Here is a 16,697-nt window from a genome sequence, read left to right as displayed (position 1 = left end):
ATCCATGTATTGCTTAGTAAATAATTAAATTATTAATCTTATACTTGTGGTATATTTACATCAATGGATTCCTTGTGTTTTAAATCCTAGTTTATAGTCTATGTAGATGTATACCATGATCTCTTGACATTTTAAATGCCATCATAATTGAGAATTTAGGGCATGACTTGTGTGTTTCCAAAATCTTGGTTGTGTATGAAATGTGGTTAATGCATTACTTGTATCTTGATACTATCTTAACTTGCACAACTTGTTGGTTTTGGAAACTCGGTGATATCAATCAAGAATATGGATTCTTTATAGCTTGTGATGTGGTGTTTGACATTTTAATTAGGTGTAGTATACATGTGCTTAGTATACTTGAATGCCTTCTTTTTCAATACAAGTTAATAGCACTAAATTGTTATAACTTGTTGTTTCCGTGTTTTAGATTTCAAGTTGTTAACTTTGATAATCTATGCCTTGATGCGTTGTATTAGAAGTTTTAATGTTAGTTAAAATTGCTTTGAAATTGTAGTTTGTGTTTTAATTTTTCAATATAGCCTAGGATGATTCCTTAGACTCATTTGGAACATAGAAGTTAGGTGGCATGAACCGTTTTGGTTGTTTTAGCATTTTAGATTCCAAGTTAACAAATTTGAATACCTATGTCTTGTTGCGTCGTACTATGAGCTTCTATGTTGTTGAATTGCATGAATGATGAAGTTTATGCTAGAAATACTCTAAGGTAGCTTAGGGTGCTCCCTGAGTCTCATTTTGACATAGACGTTAGGTGGCATGAGCCTATTTGACTTGTTTCACCTTAAGGTGATAAATTTGTAAAATGCTAGGTCTATGCATGCTCCTCTCCTACGAGTAGCTTTATGTTACTCACCCCAAAGCTACCAGGGACATTTTTCAAGTACGAAGACTTGATTCATAATGCTCATCATTCCTTGGATGACTTGTAACTTTTAAGTTTCCATTTCATGCAAATGTTAGCATGAAATGTCATTTTATAGCTTCATATGTCAAAACTTGTATCTTTGATGCCATATATGTAATGTGTACATAAGTACACCTTTTACGATGTATTTGACTTGTGTGAGATGAGGCCGGAGGCCAATGACTTTTATATTGCATCTTATGTAATTCTTGATTTCATGAAATGTTATGAAAACCTTGAAAATTCATAAGTCATTACTTCATTACTTTTGCATCGGGTGTGGGAATTCCATTTTTATTCTTTCATAGGGTTTTATTAATCATGTATGAAGTGTGGCCAAGGGTCAAACGGTAATTTGACTTCATTTCATATTTTTGAATTTCAAAATTTCGATTCGAAGTTCATTTTTATCATTTTTGGCTGTCGGGGGGTCGAATTTTGAGTCGGGACTTCTCGTGAGCCGCAGACCATTCCCGCACACTTAGAATTATTTATTACACTTGCATGCATATTCGTTTCAACCTAGAAATTCATTTAGGGTCAAATGCATACTTGGTGCAAAGTTGCATTTTTTGATTTTTTAACCCCTTTATTGATTTTGGGGCATTTTGACTATTTCGCAGTGCATTTTGTTTTCATTTTCTCCTACGTAGCCAAGTAGAAAATTTGATTTCGGGAGGAGTTTCTTCTTCGTGTTTTTCCAGAAAAATTCGTTTGATAGCTAATTTTTGCTCTCAGATGCTTTTTGGCCCTCTTGACCTATTCTGATCTAGGGGCATTTTGGCAATTTTTTATTGTGTTTTTTTCATTTCCTTCTGTGTTTTCGGGTAAAAAACTTGATTTTTTTTTGGGGGGGGGGGGGGGGGGGGGGGGGCGCTAGTAAAGCTTTTAGCCTCTCATGACTAGAATCAGGGCTGGCCCAGCCCAAGGTGACCAAGGCGGTCGCCTAGGGCCTTAACATTTAGAGGGCCTCAAAATTTTCGGACCCATTAGTGATAGGTTTTATAAAAAAAAAACCCCTTACCATGAGTGATAGGCCCAAATAAAAAGAAAAACTTAGGCTCATTTCCATAAGTGACAGGCCCAAATAATAATAATAATTAAAAAAAAAAAACTTAAGGTGTTTCGATTAAACGAATTCACAGCCCATTCAAAATTAGGGCCCTTAAAACTGTTTCATACTTCACCTCAATGTTTTCCACACACTTGTGTAACAAGAATTACAACAAAAATCAATCCCCAATGTTGTGAAATTTGTGAACTAGCAAATTACCTATGTAGTAATGTCTTTTCAATTAAACCCAACTTCTATAACTTCAATTCCTCAAATCCCTTCTCAAGTTATTTTAAAATTTTATTTATTTATTTATTTTTTCTTATCCTTACCCCCACTTTTTCATGCGAACACTCTATGCATATGAGACGTGAGCCCCGATTACTCCATGAAAGGGTTACGAATTTTTTTTTTTTTTTAATTAATATCTATGCCATAGTAATAACCTCAAAGTTTACCAATTCGTATTCATCCATAGTCATCAGAATTCAAATGGTTTAATCTCTCATATATACAAGGCTTTGAGAGCCCAAAAATGTGAGAACTAGGCCCTAGGATCTTCCCTTTCAAGCACAGCACGAGTTGGGTCGAAATGAGTTTTAGATATGTTTTTTCATAACTTTCGTGAATAGTTTGATCGATCTCACTTTTCTTTGATCGATCTCACTTTTCTGCGATCGATCTCACTTTTCTACGATAGATCTCACTTGGCAGTTTTCAGCATTAGCCTCCTTTTTGCTCCAGATTCTCACCAAGACTTAGTTTGACTCCAAAAAGGCCTTAAGAAACCATTTTTAGCTCATTTTAACTTTATTGACCTAAAAAGGGAAATAACATGAAATTAGTCAAAAACGGGAAAATAAGATAGATAAAGGTTCTAGAATACTCGAGCTTAAGTGGTTTAAATGTGCACTTTTTAGCGCTCATCAATGCTCACCCCTTATCTTTAACATTTTTAGGACACGGAAAAGAAATAGTGGACAACAACCCACCACTAGCTTAGTCGGGTTGCAAAGGACTTAATCATTTGTTTAAGATCAATGTGTATATTACCTTTGTTGTAAATTATATTTAGTGACATTGTGTATCTAGTTCATGGTTTGAAATGGTCCTGAGACCACCCTCTTGTATCTTGTGTTTTCATTATGATTTTGATATCCATGTAAGGCTTTAAGGCCATATTTTGATGTACTACAGACTTGTTTAACTTCAAATGGTGTAATAGACTCAAGTACAGTTTTATTTGGATATAAAGATATCTAGTATGTTACTTTCACATTCAAATATATGATTTGGGATAGGTTTAGACTTTGAATAAGGTCACTTAGGGACCAAAGGGTTGTCCATGTGCACAAGTATTTGATTTTGGGCTTTTCTAGGCATTTTTTAGGGTTCTAGTCATCTGAACCGGTTCAGCCCCATTGAACCAGTTCAAGGAATGCATTAGGTTCACGTTTGGGGCACACTGACCATATTGAACCGGTTTAGGGTCATTGAACCAGTTCAGGTCCTCTGGTGGTTCATTTTGCCTTGACAATTTGTCAGCTTTGATCACCTGACTTCGTGTGGTTATAACTTCTTTGTTTCGAACCCAAATAGGGTTATTCTTGAGTCCATTTTCAAGGATTTTGAGTCAGCTTTCCAATGGTACTAACCTCATCTTCAAATTCCATTAATCAAGTTGATGTTTCTAATAAAGAGAGTGAACCGGTGCAACCTAGTATTGACACCTATCCCGTTTCATATCCTATTCCTCCTTTACTTAGTCAAAAGGACCCTATTATTGAGAATTCATCACCAAATGTTCTTGAGAAATCTTTTGAGCCAAAGGCTCCATTTCCGGATGCTTTGAAAGCATCCACATCTTTTGAAAGACAATAAGGCAAAGTGAATGAAATAATTGAAGTGTTTCGGCAAGTTAAAATAAATCTTCCACTCTTAGATGCCATTAGAAAAATTCCGGCTTATGCAAAATTTTTAAAAGATTTGTGCACTCTAAAGAGAAAGAACAAGAGCCAAGCACCAAGGAAAGTTATCCTCACTGAGCAAGTTCACTCAATTTTGCAACACAACACTCTTCCCAAGTTCAAAGACCCCGGTTCACTTACAACATCTTGCACTATAGGTGACTATGTCATTAATCGGGCTCTTTTGGATTTAGGGGCGATCGTGAATCTTCTTCCTTACTCAATGTATGTCTAATTGGGTTTGGGAAACTTAAAGCCAACGTCAGTAGTTTTGCAACTAGCCGACTGATCTATCAAAAAGCACCGGGGTATAATTGAGGATGTTTTGATAAAAATTGATAAATTCTTCTTCCCGGTTGATTTCATGGTCATTGACACGGAACCAGTTGCCAATCCGAAAAGCTAAATCCCTATTATCCTTAGACGTCCTTTCTTAGCTACCGCCAATGCAATATAAATTGTAGGACGGGGATAATGAAGATTTTTTTTTGGCCATATGAAAGTGAAGTTGAACATATTCAATCCAACCCCTAATTCAATGGACAAGCATAAAGAGGCTTAGGTCGTGGAAAATGTTGAAAAACTTGACTTGATTTCTCTTATTGAAAAACCAAGGGTTTTTCTCCTAAATGAATCATTAAAAGATGTTGTTTTGAAATGTAATGTGAAAAAGGCATGGAAGCCCAAAAATATTTTTGACCTAAAACCATCAAGCATACTTAAATCAAATCCAACAATTTCCTTAGGGAATGATTTGTTGGGTGGAGTTCAAAGTTCATTTCACCCCATTGAGAAGGGGATGTCCAACAAAATTTTTGATCCGAGGTAAAAGAGCCCAACGTCTTGCTAGAGACATTAAACACTAACATTCATAGGGTTTTCTAACCCTATTCCTCTCTCATTTATTTTTGTTCTTCATTCTTGGATCATCTAGATAGGGTTCAAGATTACTTATTTCTGTTTTGAGGCTTTGCATAGGACTCTTTGCACTTTCATCTCAAAATAAGGCATTTAGTGCTAGTTCGATCAATCAAAGAATGTTTCGAACAATTGAAGTGCTTTGCGATCGATCTCATCAATACACTTTGAAATTTTTTTTGAAGTTCTGCAGATTTCAGGTCTTTGTCCCATTGTACGAATTATCTGTTCGATCGTTCCAAGTACACTTCGATCGATCCAGGTGTTCTTGTGATCGATCTCACTTCCATACTTAGAAATTTTAAGAAGTTCTGTAGATTTCAAGTCTCTGTCCAATCATTCGAACTTTTCTACAGATTTTAGGTTTCTGTCCATCGTTCAAACCATTGGATCGATCAAAGGTTCGATCGATCCAAGCCTGATCATTCGAAGTCCCACATTTGACTCTCTGTTGAGTTTGACTTTTCATTTTTTTATCTTTTATTTTTCTAAAAAAAAAAAATTAAAAAGATTTTCAATTTTTAAAATAAAAAAATTTTCAAAAATATTTTGTCGTTTTGCAGTTCGATCGATCTAAGCACCTTCATGATCAATCGAGATTCAATCAATCGAATGGACCTTGTCATTGATCACACATGTCGGGAATAGATTCTAAAAATAGACCAAAGGGTCATTTGGATCGTTCCTTCAATCGATCCAAGCCTTCTCCTCTCCTCCCAAAGCTTGCCATATTTTTCTCCACCTCTGGCGAGGTTCTCGAAGCTCAAACCCTCCATTTCCAATCACATATTCTCTCTCTCCACTTCTCTCCTCGGTTAAGGTAGGTTCTTCCATTTCAATTTCATTTCGTGTTTCATTTTGATGAGATTTTGATTGTAGTATGTTAGATTCTTATATATATATATATGCTTTTATGTTTCCATTTTTAGTTCTAAAGCATGTTGATATATGTATATATATATATATATTGTTTCTGAATTTATATCGGGGGTCACGTGTTGTTCTAAGTGACCAATTTTGCTACTTTGAGGTGTATAGGGGGTCATGAGCCTTTAAATGACAATTTGCCTTACCCCATGTCTTCCACGTCACGAACGGGTGACTTTTTAACTTTCAGCAGGTTCGATCGATCACACTAGTGCTCTGATCAATCAGAGCATGATCGATCCAATACATGCCATTATCAATCCAAGTTGGATCGATCACATTTCTTTATGATCATTCAAACTTCACTGCCTTGCAATTGCATGCCCCTATACTTTCTCCCGTGTTCCATGTTATCATATTCATGTCCAATGCATGTGTTTTCCACATTGGTTGCATTTTTATACTTATCATTTCTAGCATGTTTCAAGTTGATTGATTTTACCCAAGTATACCCTTTGTTCTTTCATTATCTAAATATGGCTTACATCTTCACTTGCATAAATAGATTCATATGTTTCCTACTGTAATTTTTGCTTTGTGCATTATTTCAAAGTTGTGTTGTCTATCTTTACTTGACAAACATGTTCTATCTATTATGCTTTCATTTCTGTATCTTATATGCAACTTCCTGTTACTAACTTCTATTGCAAGTGTTCTCACTTTTTGCAGGCCATGACTAGGTTCAAGACCATAGCTAACCTGACCTATGGTCGCTGAGTTTGGCCCATTCTAAGCCTTCTGATTCTTCTTCGAAGAGTGCTCTTTCCGAGCCACCTCTAGCACCTGCTCCTGTACCACCACTGGTACATCCAGCTGGGCCCGCTGTTGTCCGAAACAAGGTTACCAGCAAGTTTGCTAGCCTTAGTGTGGCGCATGAGTCCTGAGTTGATGAGAATGCCTTTACACACGCGGCCACGACCAAGTGGTCATTCTATGAGATCTACCGTTGGTGCCTCTCACCCATTTTTGCTCCAGTGGCCAACCCTGTCTATCCGAGACTGGCTAGGCTTTTCTACCAAAATTTGAGGCTGAGGTCGAGTAACTTGGTTGAGCTGTAGACCACTATCGATGGGCATATTATCATTATCACTATCGAGACATTAGCCACAGCTTCTCACTGCACGTATACTTGTCCTCCAGAGGTTAATTACCCGGTTCTATAGAGGCCGTCTTTCGCAGACATGGCCACAACTCTACATGGCACTACTACAACCACTGACACTTATGTTACTCGGACCTACCAACCTGACCGCATGTGGTTCTTTGATTCGGTCTTGTACCTAAATGTATATATGTCTAGGCATAAAATCCAGCGGTGGGCCGATTATCTTGGAAACTTGTATGCCATTGATATGGGGCATTGGTTTTCAGTTCTTAGGCTCATCTAGAGCGTCATGATGAAGTTATATGATGAGTTTATTAGTAAAGAGAACCCCCAACAGCCCAAGTTCCTTTCGTATGCTCACCTGATTACACAGTTCCTTAGGGATCATCGTTATCCATTTAATTCACAAGAGAGATCTGAGCTTAGTTCCTACCATTACAGATGGGAGGACTGGAAGAAGAGCTACAATGCTTTAATCAAGAGTTTGCAAGACGAGGCAACCCAAGCAGCGGAAGATGCAATGGCAGAAGAGAAGGCAGAGGGAGTTGGGATAAACTTAGAGTAAGAGCCCCTAGTTGCATCACTGTCCCACTCTCAGGACCATCAGAACCACCACTCCCAGAGCCGAGATGAGCAGCAGTCTACTACTAACTCGAGATTGCACCCTCGGGATGATCCAGTCATTCTTGACACACAGGCTCAGTCTCACATGCTAGAGGAGTGCTATCAGGTGTTACAGGACTCAGTGCTCATGCTCCGTGCAGATATGGCTACTCTCAGTAGGGATGTCATGTAACGACCCGGTCATTTGCCTTCCTTTCCTTTTTCCTGAAATTTTACGAATGAATTTTTTTCGTTTAATTTTCTTTTCTGAGCTCTATTTCGTGTCACTTAGTGTCATCTCAAGTGCTCGGAATTGGTTCCTGAGACTCTTTTCCGTGGATTGACAACTTCCTTTGAGGACCGAGTCATTTCTGCATTTTCACTTTTCGGACACTATGCGTCTTTCATCCTTTTTCCTATTTCGTCCTTTTCCCTATTCTGTCTTTTCCCCATTTGTCACATTGTTGGCACAACCTCACTTCTCATGCTCAGAGTTGGTTTTTGACTTCACGTGCCTTCATCTTGAGTGGTTTCCACGAAATACGTATCTTTACTTTTGCAAGAAAGTACTCTGGTTGCTCCCAGTGCTTGTAGGGGCATGGATGTATAAATCTTTGGAATTAATTTCATTTCTTGGGGTATTTTTCATAAATATCTTTTGAAGATATTTTATTTCAGGGGCATCTAAAAAAATATCTTTTGGAAGATATTTTCATTTTGGGGTAGTTTAGCAGTTAACCCTTTTTGTAGGGGTGCAATTAATGAAAGTTATTGCAAAATGTCTTGTTTTGAGCCTGGATCCTCATACGGGATTCATTTTTGCATTTCATTGAGTTGTGTACTCTTGGAATTTCCTCCTGGTCGATGTTTTCCAGTTTCAGGGTTTGTGGCCCCGGTTTGCGCCAAACTTGTTTTGGGCATAACTTTCTGCTTGGGACTCAGTTTTTGACGTCGTTTCTTCCGTTGTTCATATTTTATCATTTTAAATCTTTTTCATTCACAAAGTTTTGCCATTTGAGCGCGTCTACTCAAATTTTACTTTTTCAAACCCGGCAAGGCTCGTTCGGGGCACTTTTTGAGATTTCTATAAAAGGGGGGTGAGATATTTCATTTTTCATCTTCTCCCCTCTTCATGCACGACCTGGAGCTCCCATGGCAGCCCAAAGGGTGCTGCCATCTTCTCTCTCCTCTTTTCGTTCACTTTTCCTTGATGGAAAGTCTTCGGCCTTAACGTTTGTTGTTCCCCTCGCCGTGCTCTACCTTTCCCCCTTATTAGAATTCAGTTTTGACAATTTCTTGAGTTTGGTTTTGAGGTCAAGTTATGATTTTGATGGGGCTTTCATGGGGGTTATGTTCACGGCGTTGTCCCCGACAAAACCTAGTAGTTTCGTCGGATTCGGAGCCGTTCCATTTTGATGGCATTTGAGATTTTCATCTCAAATTGAGGTAGGAGATGTTTTAGGTTTAAATTCTTGTTATATAGCATGCTTGTGATGCTTATACTACTTGTTTGCATGATTAAATATAAAAATCTAGAGATTTTATTATTTATTTTTCTTGTACGGGATCTAATTTTCCCGATTGCTCATGACTTGGTTTAAACATGTAGTATGATTTTATATTGCCCCTTGATATGCTCATTGTCGTGTATTAAAACTTGAACATTTGAATAAGTATTAAAGATTTTATTTAATATTTATCTTAGGTGAAAGATGAATTCACATGGCCTTAACTAGCTTGAAATTAATATGTGTTAGCATATTATATTAGGCCTTAGCATGCTCTTCAACATAGTTGAATTTGAAAGTAATTGGAGGTGTTTTAAAAATTATTAATTATTAATTAATTTGCCCCGAGTGCACTATTCACTCCATTCGAATTCCGACTTGATATTCTTGATCTACATGCCATATAACTTCACATATATTTGATTTAGAATATTCGGTGAGGTTTTGAAACCTTTCATTTAATTAATTTCCTTGTTTAAAATTTAATCCTCATGGTGATATACAACTTGGAATTGAATTGTGGCATGCTAGAAAATTAAGTTTTGGTGTGGTTGTTCACATGTATTAAATTGGGATTAATTGCATGAGAATTGCAACTTTTAATTTATATTTAACTTTAGTGAAAGGTTAAGTCACATGGTCTTAAATTGAATGAAATAAACTTGTAATGTGATATTACATTAGTCTTTGGCATATTCTCTAAGATATGTTAAATTGAGAACATTTGGTTAAGTTTAAAAATCTAGAGATTTTAATTAAAAGAATTAATTAAAATCTATTTTGTGGTCCTATTAGCTTAATTAAGTTTTTAACTTGATATTTGTATTGGCCATGACTTGTTTACTAGTATATATTGATTTGGGACTATTAGAAGTTGTTTTAGAACCTTGGTAATTAAATTAGCATGATTTAATTAAAGTTCTACTTTGTTGTTTCAACAACCTAATTGAGTTTTAGAATGGATATAGGTGATGACCATACCATGTCCTTTAACATGTATTAAATTGAGGTTATTTGGAATTGAATCAGAATCTAGAGAATTGAATTGTGTTTATCTATTTAAATTCTTTCAATTTGCTCCATGATCTAGTTGTGTTTTAGAAGTGGTTTCTATATTCAAATCATGGACTTAGACTTGTTGTATATTCATTTGGTTATGTTTTGAACATTGGATAATATAGTTGCTATGTTTGTATTCGTGATAATATGTTTTCCTTATTGAATATATTGTTGCCTTATGTAATGATTTGCACACTTCGTGTTTAACATCTTTCACGCATAGCGTGTAACGAATCACACACTGAAGATTCGACATTCATTATATCATATTAGTTATGGATTTAGAGCATGTATTGTATAGGTTTCCAAATTTGGTTGTGCTTAGTAAATAGTTGATTATCTTGCATATTCCTGTTGATATATGCGTTGTTGCACAACTTGTTGATTTTGGAAACTTGGGGATGTCGTTGTTTGACTATGGCTAGGACGTGGTTCTAGTACGGGGGATAGTCCCTCTATATGGTCTAGTGCGCACATAGGGAGGTTACCCATGGGCTAGTAACCCTAAAGTAACTATGTTGTTAGTCTGATCCGGCGTGACGTCCGAGTATCCACTTTGTTTGATTTCGCATTTCATTTTCAAGTTGATAACTAGATGATGTTGTAACTTGTTGTTTCTAATTTGTCATTCCATTTTAAGTTACAGGATGTTAACTTTGCGAAATTGTGCTTTATGCGTTGTATTGGAAGTTCCAATGTTGGTTAAATTGCATTGATATTGAAAATCGTGTTTTGACGTTTTAATAAAGCTGAGGATTGATCTTATTGATTCTTTTATAACATAGACGTTAGGTGGCATGAACCACTACGGTTATTTTGTGCTTTAGATTCTAAGTTGATGGCTTTGAGAACTTAAACCTTGTTGCATTGCATAACATGCTCTTTTGTTGTTGAATTGCATGGATAATGTGATTCTTGTTAACTTGTATTCAAATATGCTTTTGTCATGTTATATGGATTACTCTAGACCTAGTTCAATTGTATTGAAAATGCAATTCATGTTAATCTATGCTCCAGCATTCTTCTTGTCGTGTTCTTTGGATTATCCCAACCATGATTCGTTTCATACACGTATGTATATCATAATTCTTGTTACTTAGACTCTAAGGTAGCTTAGGATGCTCCCCGAGTCTCATTTCGATATAGACGTTAGGTGGCATGAACCCCTTTAACATGTTTCACCTTAAGGTGATAAATTTGTAAAATGCTAGGTCGATGCATGCTCATCTCCTACGAGTAGCTTTATGTTACTCACCCCTACGATATTGGGGCATATTTCAGGTACGAAGACTTGGTTCGTGAAGCCTAGCATTCCTTGGATGTCGAGTAGCTTTTAAGTTTCCATTTCATGCAAATGTTAGCATGAAATGTCATTTTATAGACTTATATGTCAAAATATGTATATTTGATTTCATGTATGTAATGTATACTTAAGTACACTCCTTTCAATGTATTTGATATGTATGAGATGAGGCCGGAGGCCAATGACATGTGTATTGTATTTTATACAACTTTTTAACTTCATGAAATATTATGAAAACCTTGAAAAATCGCAAGTCATTGCTTCACCATGGTTGCATCGGGTGTGGGAATTCCATTTTCATTCTTTCATAGGGTCTTATTAATCTTGTATGAAGTGTGGCCAAGGGCCAAACGGTTATTTGATCCCGTTTTGCATTTTTGGATTCCATGTTTCCATTCCAAGTCCATTTTTGCCTTTTTGCCCGTTGGGGGGTCGAATTTTGCATCGCTATATTTTTAAGCCATGGACCATTGTAGCGCCTCTAAATAGGTAAGTTACGTTTGCGTGCATAGTCGTTTTCGGGCAAAACCTCATCGTTTGTGTTTTGAGCCTCTTGTGAATTCATTTCGCATTTTTTTTGCATATTCTGATTTAGGGGCATTATGGACCTTTCACCTCAGTTTTATTTTCTTCTTTTGACATGGTCGCTTAGAAAACGTGATTTTAGGGGGGGTTTCTTTTTCGTGTTTTTCTAGAAAATGTCGTCTTGGTACCGGAAATCCCTCGTGAAGTTTCAACTTCCAGTTTTCATTTAGCAGCTTTATGACCCTTTTGTTCAGTTCTGATCTAGGGGCATTTTGGGGATTTCACAGTGAGTTTTTTTCGATTCCGTCTGCCCTGTCGGGTTGAAAACTCGATTTTAGGGGGGGTTTCTTCTTCATGTTTTTCCAGAAAAACTCGTCTTGACCTCCGTTTCAAGCTTCAATTCTGGGCAGATCAAAAAAAAAAAAATGTAGCAGCAGCCGAGGGCTGCCACCAGCCATGTCTTTGGGCGCCGGCATGCATGTTGGTGGGCTCGCGCATGGGCGCCATGTGTGCCATGGCCCCTCATCGGGCCGCCGCGACGTCAATTCTTCTTTTGGGCTTTTCTCCTTCGTCCGGACTCCGATTCAAGTGAATTTTTTTTTGAACTTGACTAATTTTTTGCTGTCTTTCCAACGGTGTGCTCGGTTGCACCCGGTTCTTTCTATATAATTTCCATTTTACCCTTTTTGCTTTAAGTGCTCTTTTTTCTTCGTCATGCTGTTTCTCCTTCGTTCGGACTCTGAATCATGCGATTCTTGAGTCCATCTTGATTAGTTTTTCATTGTCCTTCTAGCGGTGTGCTCGGTGGCACCCGAATCTATAGTTTTCAGAAATGACTATTTTGCCCTTGGGAGCTTATTTGTCATATTTTCGATCATTTGCTTCCGTATCAGTTCTTGTTAAGTTCCACAACCTCATGGAAGGTCACTTTGACTTTTTAGAGTCTTGTTTTCTGTTTTCGCTTCCGCATTTGGATCCGTTATCGAATCATCCTTACGGTTCATCACAGGACACGCTTGCCTAAAAACCGGGGTCGTCTCATGTCATGACCGCATTACAGGAGGGTATAAGCAGCCTCCGTTTTGAGCTGCGAGACATTGCCAGGTAGATCCAGGGTTTCCATTCTGCTAGACGTCATCATCTGCCAGACCATCGTCATCCGCCTGACTTCTCTCTCATACTTATATCTGTGATTTTTGACTGCTACTTTTGATGCTATTATTTTATTTTTTGCGGCTAATCTGTTGGCCTATTATTATGTGATGTACAGTATACTTTCAGTTTTCTGATATTTTGAGTTATTGTTCATATATTAATAAATCTTTTGATGTTGACTCGTTATCAGGTGCATTACAGTGATTTCATTGAGAGAGTGCAACCTATATTTTTCAGAACCATTCTTGCCCTTCTCTCTCTTTCATTTACTATCCCACTTGCACTTGCATGCGCACTGTGCACCATTATTTCTCTCATTTGTTATTTAATAAGGTTTTATCCTAGTGCCATCTTTTAAGGACCAAAGTTAATCCTAAGTTTGGGGGGGTTATACCACCATTTCGGATACTTATGTCCCGACCATTCCTCACCATAGCTCCACTGGTATACTCTTTCCTCTTTCTTTTATTCTCATTGCACATTGAGGACATTGTGCAGTTTAAGTTTGGGGGTAATATGTGTTCTTTACCTTCAATTCAAGATTTTGAAATTGACTTGTGCAGTTGAGAAATTTATTATTCGGTCCACGATTAGCGATGATTTTGATCTTTTGAGAACTATGTAACTTAGAATTTAAAAATTGCTTGACTTGAGAGTTCAATACTCCTTGTATGCCTTTTGGATGCCTTCTAGGAGCAAATTTTTTGAAAGATTGATATCATACTTGCTTTTGTTGTCCACGTCATCTTGCTTTTGTGATTGTTTTGAGATTCACTCTAGGGTCCTACACTTGCATAGGCACAGACTAGCATTCATTTGTGGGGTACATGCTTTGTTGATTATTGATTTGGTTATATCCCATTTGAGCTAGTAGTGCTTTGAAAGCTTTCATTTTTGACAAAGGTGGATAACAAACCCTTTTCACTAAGTAGCCAGGATTCTAGCCTCGTCAAGCATTGAATTTCTTACACTGAAAGGTGAAGGGCCCAAACTCTAGGTTAAAAAAATAAAAAATATAAAAAGTGAGGACTTCTTACCAAAGGTGAGGAGTGGGAAGTGATTAGATGGAGGTTGTTTTGATTTGTAGCCTAGTTGATTTGAGCTTCTAAGTCCTTAAAGGTGTCTCTAAGCCTAATGCCCTAATGCTGTCCAGTTTGGGAGTCATTGACCTAACGTTCGCCTCATAAATCTTCTAGAAAGCTTAAGAGATCATTACATTACACCATGCTTCCATCTTTAATCGCATTGAAAAAAAAAAAAAAAGTGCACTTAGTTGAATAAAAGTTTAATAAAAGGTTCACTCTTTGTCTTGATGATCGGTATTAGATTTGTATGCTAGCTTGAGGCCGGTTGTGACCATTTCATTATTTAGCTTAGATAGTAACATATTTGATGCCTGTTCACTTAAAAATGATTCTAGAGTTGTTTTGATTTACATGATCATTTTCTTGATGTGTGGAGGACCATATTTGCTTGCATGTTGTTAAAATTTTGAAGAATTGCATAGAGACGGTTGAAAAATTGCATACTTGAGGTAGTTTTCTCCCAATGCTTATTTGGAATGTTGGTGCCTCTTTAGTGAGAAAGAGCTTAATGTTTGTGGGTATCATTTCTGGAAACCCTCACGAGAGTTTACTCGTCCACTAGGGGTTTAAAAGGCTTGTTACATATGCTAAATGCAATCGTGTTCCCTACGAAAGTGGCGTTATCTATTTATTGCTTTCTAGTTCATTCTTGTACAGTTTTTAGTTTCTTACTTTACTTTGTAGTTCATTACTAGGGACTTGCAATATTTAAGTTTGGGGGTGTGCTAAGCACTGAAAAGTGCGCATTTAAACCCTAAATCTTGAGTATACTAGGACTTTATTCTATCTTATTTCCCTGCTTTAGTCTAATTTTATTTTTTTCTCCTTTCCAGGTACGTATCCCCAAAATAAGCCAAATCAGCTGAATTAGAGCATTTGAGGAAGCAATCCAAAGTCTAGTGGAAAGAAAGAGCAAAGTGGAAGCATAATGGTAAAAACTATCCCTGTTCGATCGATCAAACCATGCTATAATCGATCATGCTATGATCATTCCAACCCTGCCTTGATGGATCGAGCTTTTGTCCTTATCCACAGGAAAATTTCCTATTCGATCGATCGAATCTTTTCTTCGATTGATCGAACCCCTTGATCTTATCCTCATAACCACTTTTGTCCTTTTCCCCATAAATATCTCAACCTTTGTCCTTATCCAAATAAGTGTGCAGCCATGCTGCGATCGATCGAAGCAACAGTGTGATCAATCAAATTGGCTCAAAAACCGTACAAAACAGATTTCAAGCCCAATTGAAGGTGTGCTCATAGTGCAATCATTTGGAGGTCCTAATGCACGAGGTCTGACCATTTGGGTGACATTTGAGCTACCTATATAAGGGATTTCATAATTTTTAGTAAGGAGGTTAGTTATTTGGAGACTGGCTAGAGATTAGAGAGAGAATCTACACATTTTGGGGAGGATTCTTCCAATTGCTAGGGTTTTTATCAAGAACACCAAGAGGAGGAAGATGAATCCAACCATGAAGAGAGCCTTTGAAGGTTGGATGATAACAACCATGAGTGGCTAGATAATTCTCTTGGGGTTAGACATGGCCCTAGGCTTGCTTCCTAGACTTTAATACTTTATAATTAGTGGGGATTTGTGTTATAAATATTATATGACCTTATGTTTTTATAAATCTTATTTCTATACGATTTGTATGGTTTAATGCTTCCAATTAATCTTTCAATTCTATTCATATGTCTATGTGTGATGGAATGAATGATTATGAGCTTACACTTGACTCTTTACATTTGATGCATGTCTATGTGTATTAAAATAATCGATCTAGTGTTTGTCAATGTATGGTGCTTAATTGATTACTTTTGTATTTTATTTGATGGATTATGCTTATTTCTTGATGGATTATACTACCTCATTAGTTTAATTAATTTAATTTCCTTATCATTAGTATAATTGTAGTGTAGTTGCTTTAATTTCCTAGATAGGTAGATAATCTATTCTTGTTGTTTGATGATTCATGCTTGTAAGTGCAAGTAGTATATTTCTCTAGATTTTTATGTGTGTATTGATTGTGGGTTTATTGAATGGTTAATTGTTTAATTTGATAGGTTGTGCTGCTCACTAGATTGATTAGACAATGTATGCTTATTTTGCCATCCATGCTTAGTATTTCAATTAACGGCGCACACTTGGTTGAATGTTTAGTTATTTTTAGCGAGGTAACAAATATTCTATGTCCCAAGACCCCTCTCTCATTCTCTACACCTCATTTACTTTAATTTACTTTACATTGCATTGCTTTTAATTGAATCATAGCTTAATTCAACCAACAAAGCACTCATTTTGATCATTCGACCTACTAATCCGAATTCGATTCCGTAGTACCTTACAAATCCCTTGGGATAATCCCTTTTCACTTATACTACATAGTATAGTGTTAAGTGATTTTTATAAATTTTAAATATGGTGGCCACTTCATATACTCACACTTCTTACATCATTTTGAACACAAGCCCCACGGACACACCAGTATTCTCAATAAGAATTCTAGAAAGATGGTCATCCACCATATTCTCTGACCCTTTCTTATCCCAGATTTCGTAA

Source organism: Cornus florida, unplaced genomic scaffold (genome assembly GCF_030987335.1).
Source record: "Cornus florida cultivar Cherokee Brave unplaced genomic scaffold, ASM3098733v1 CherokeeBrave_3.0.0_Hap2_Chr07, whole genome shotgun sequence".
Taxonomy (NCBI): Eukaryota; Viridiplantae; Streptophyta; class Magnoliopsida; order Cornales; family Cornaceae; genus Cornus; species Cornus florida.
This window is presented reverse-complemented; position numbering follows the sequence as displayed.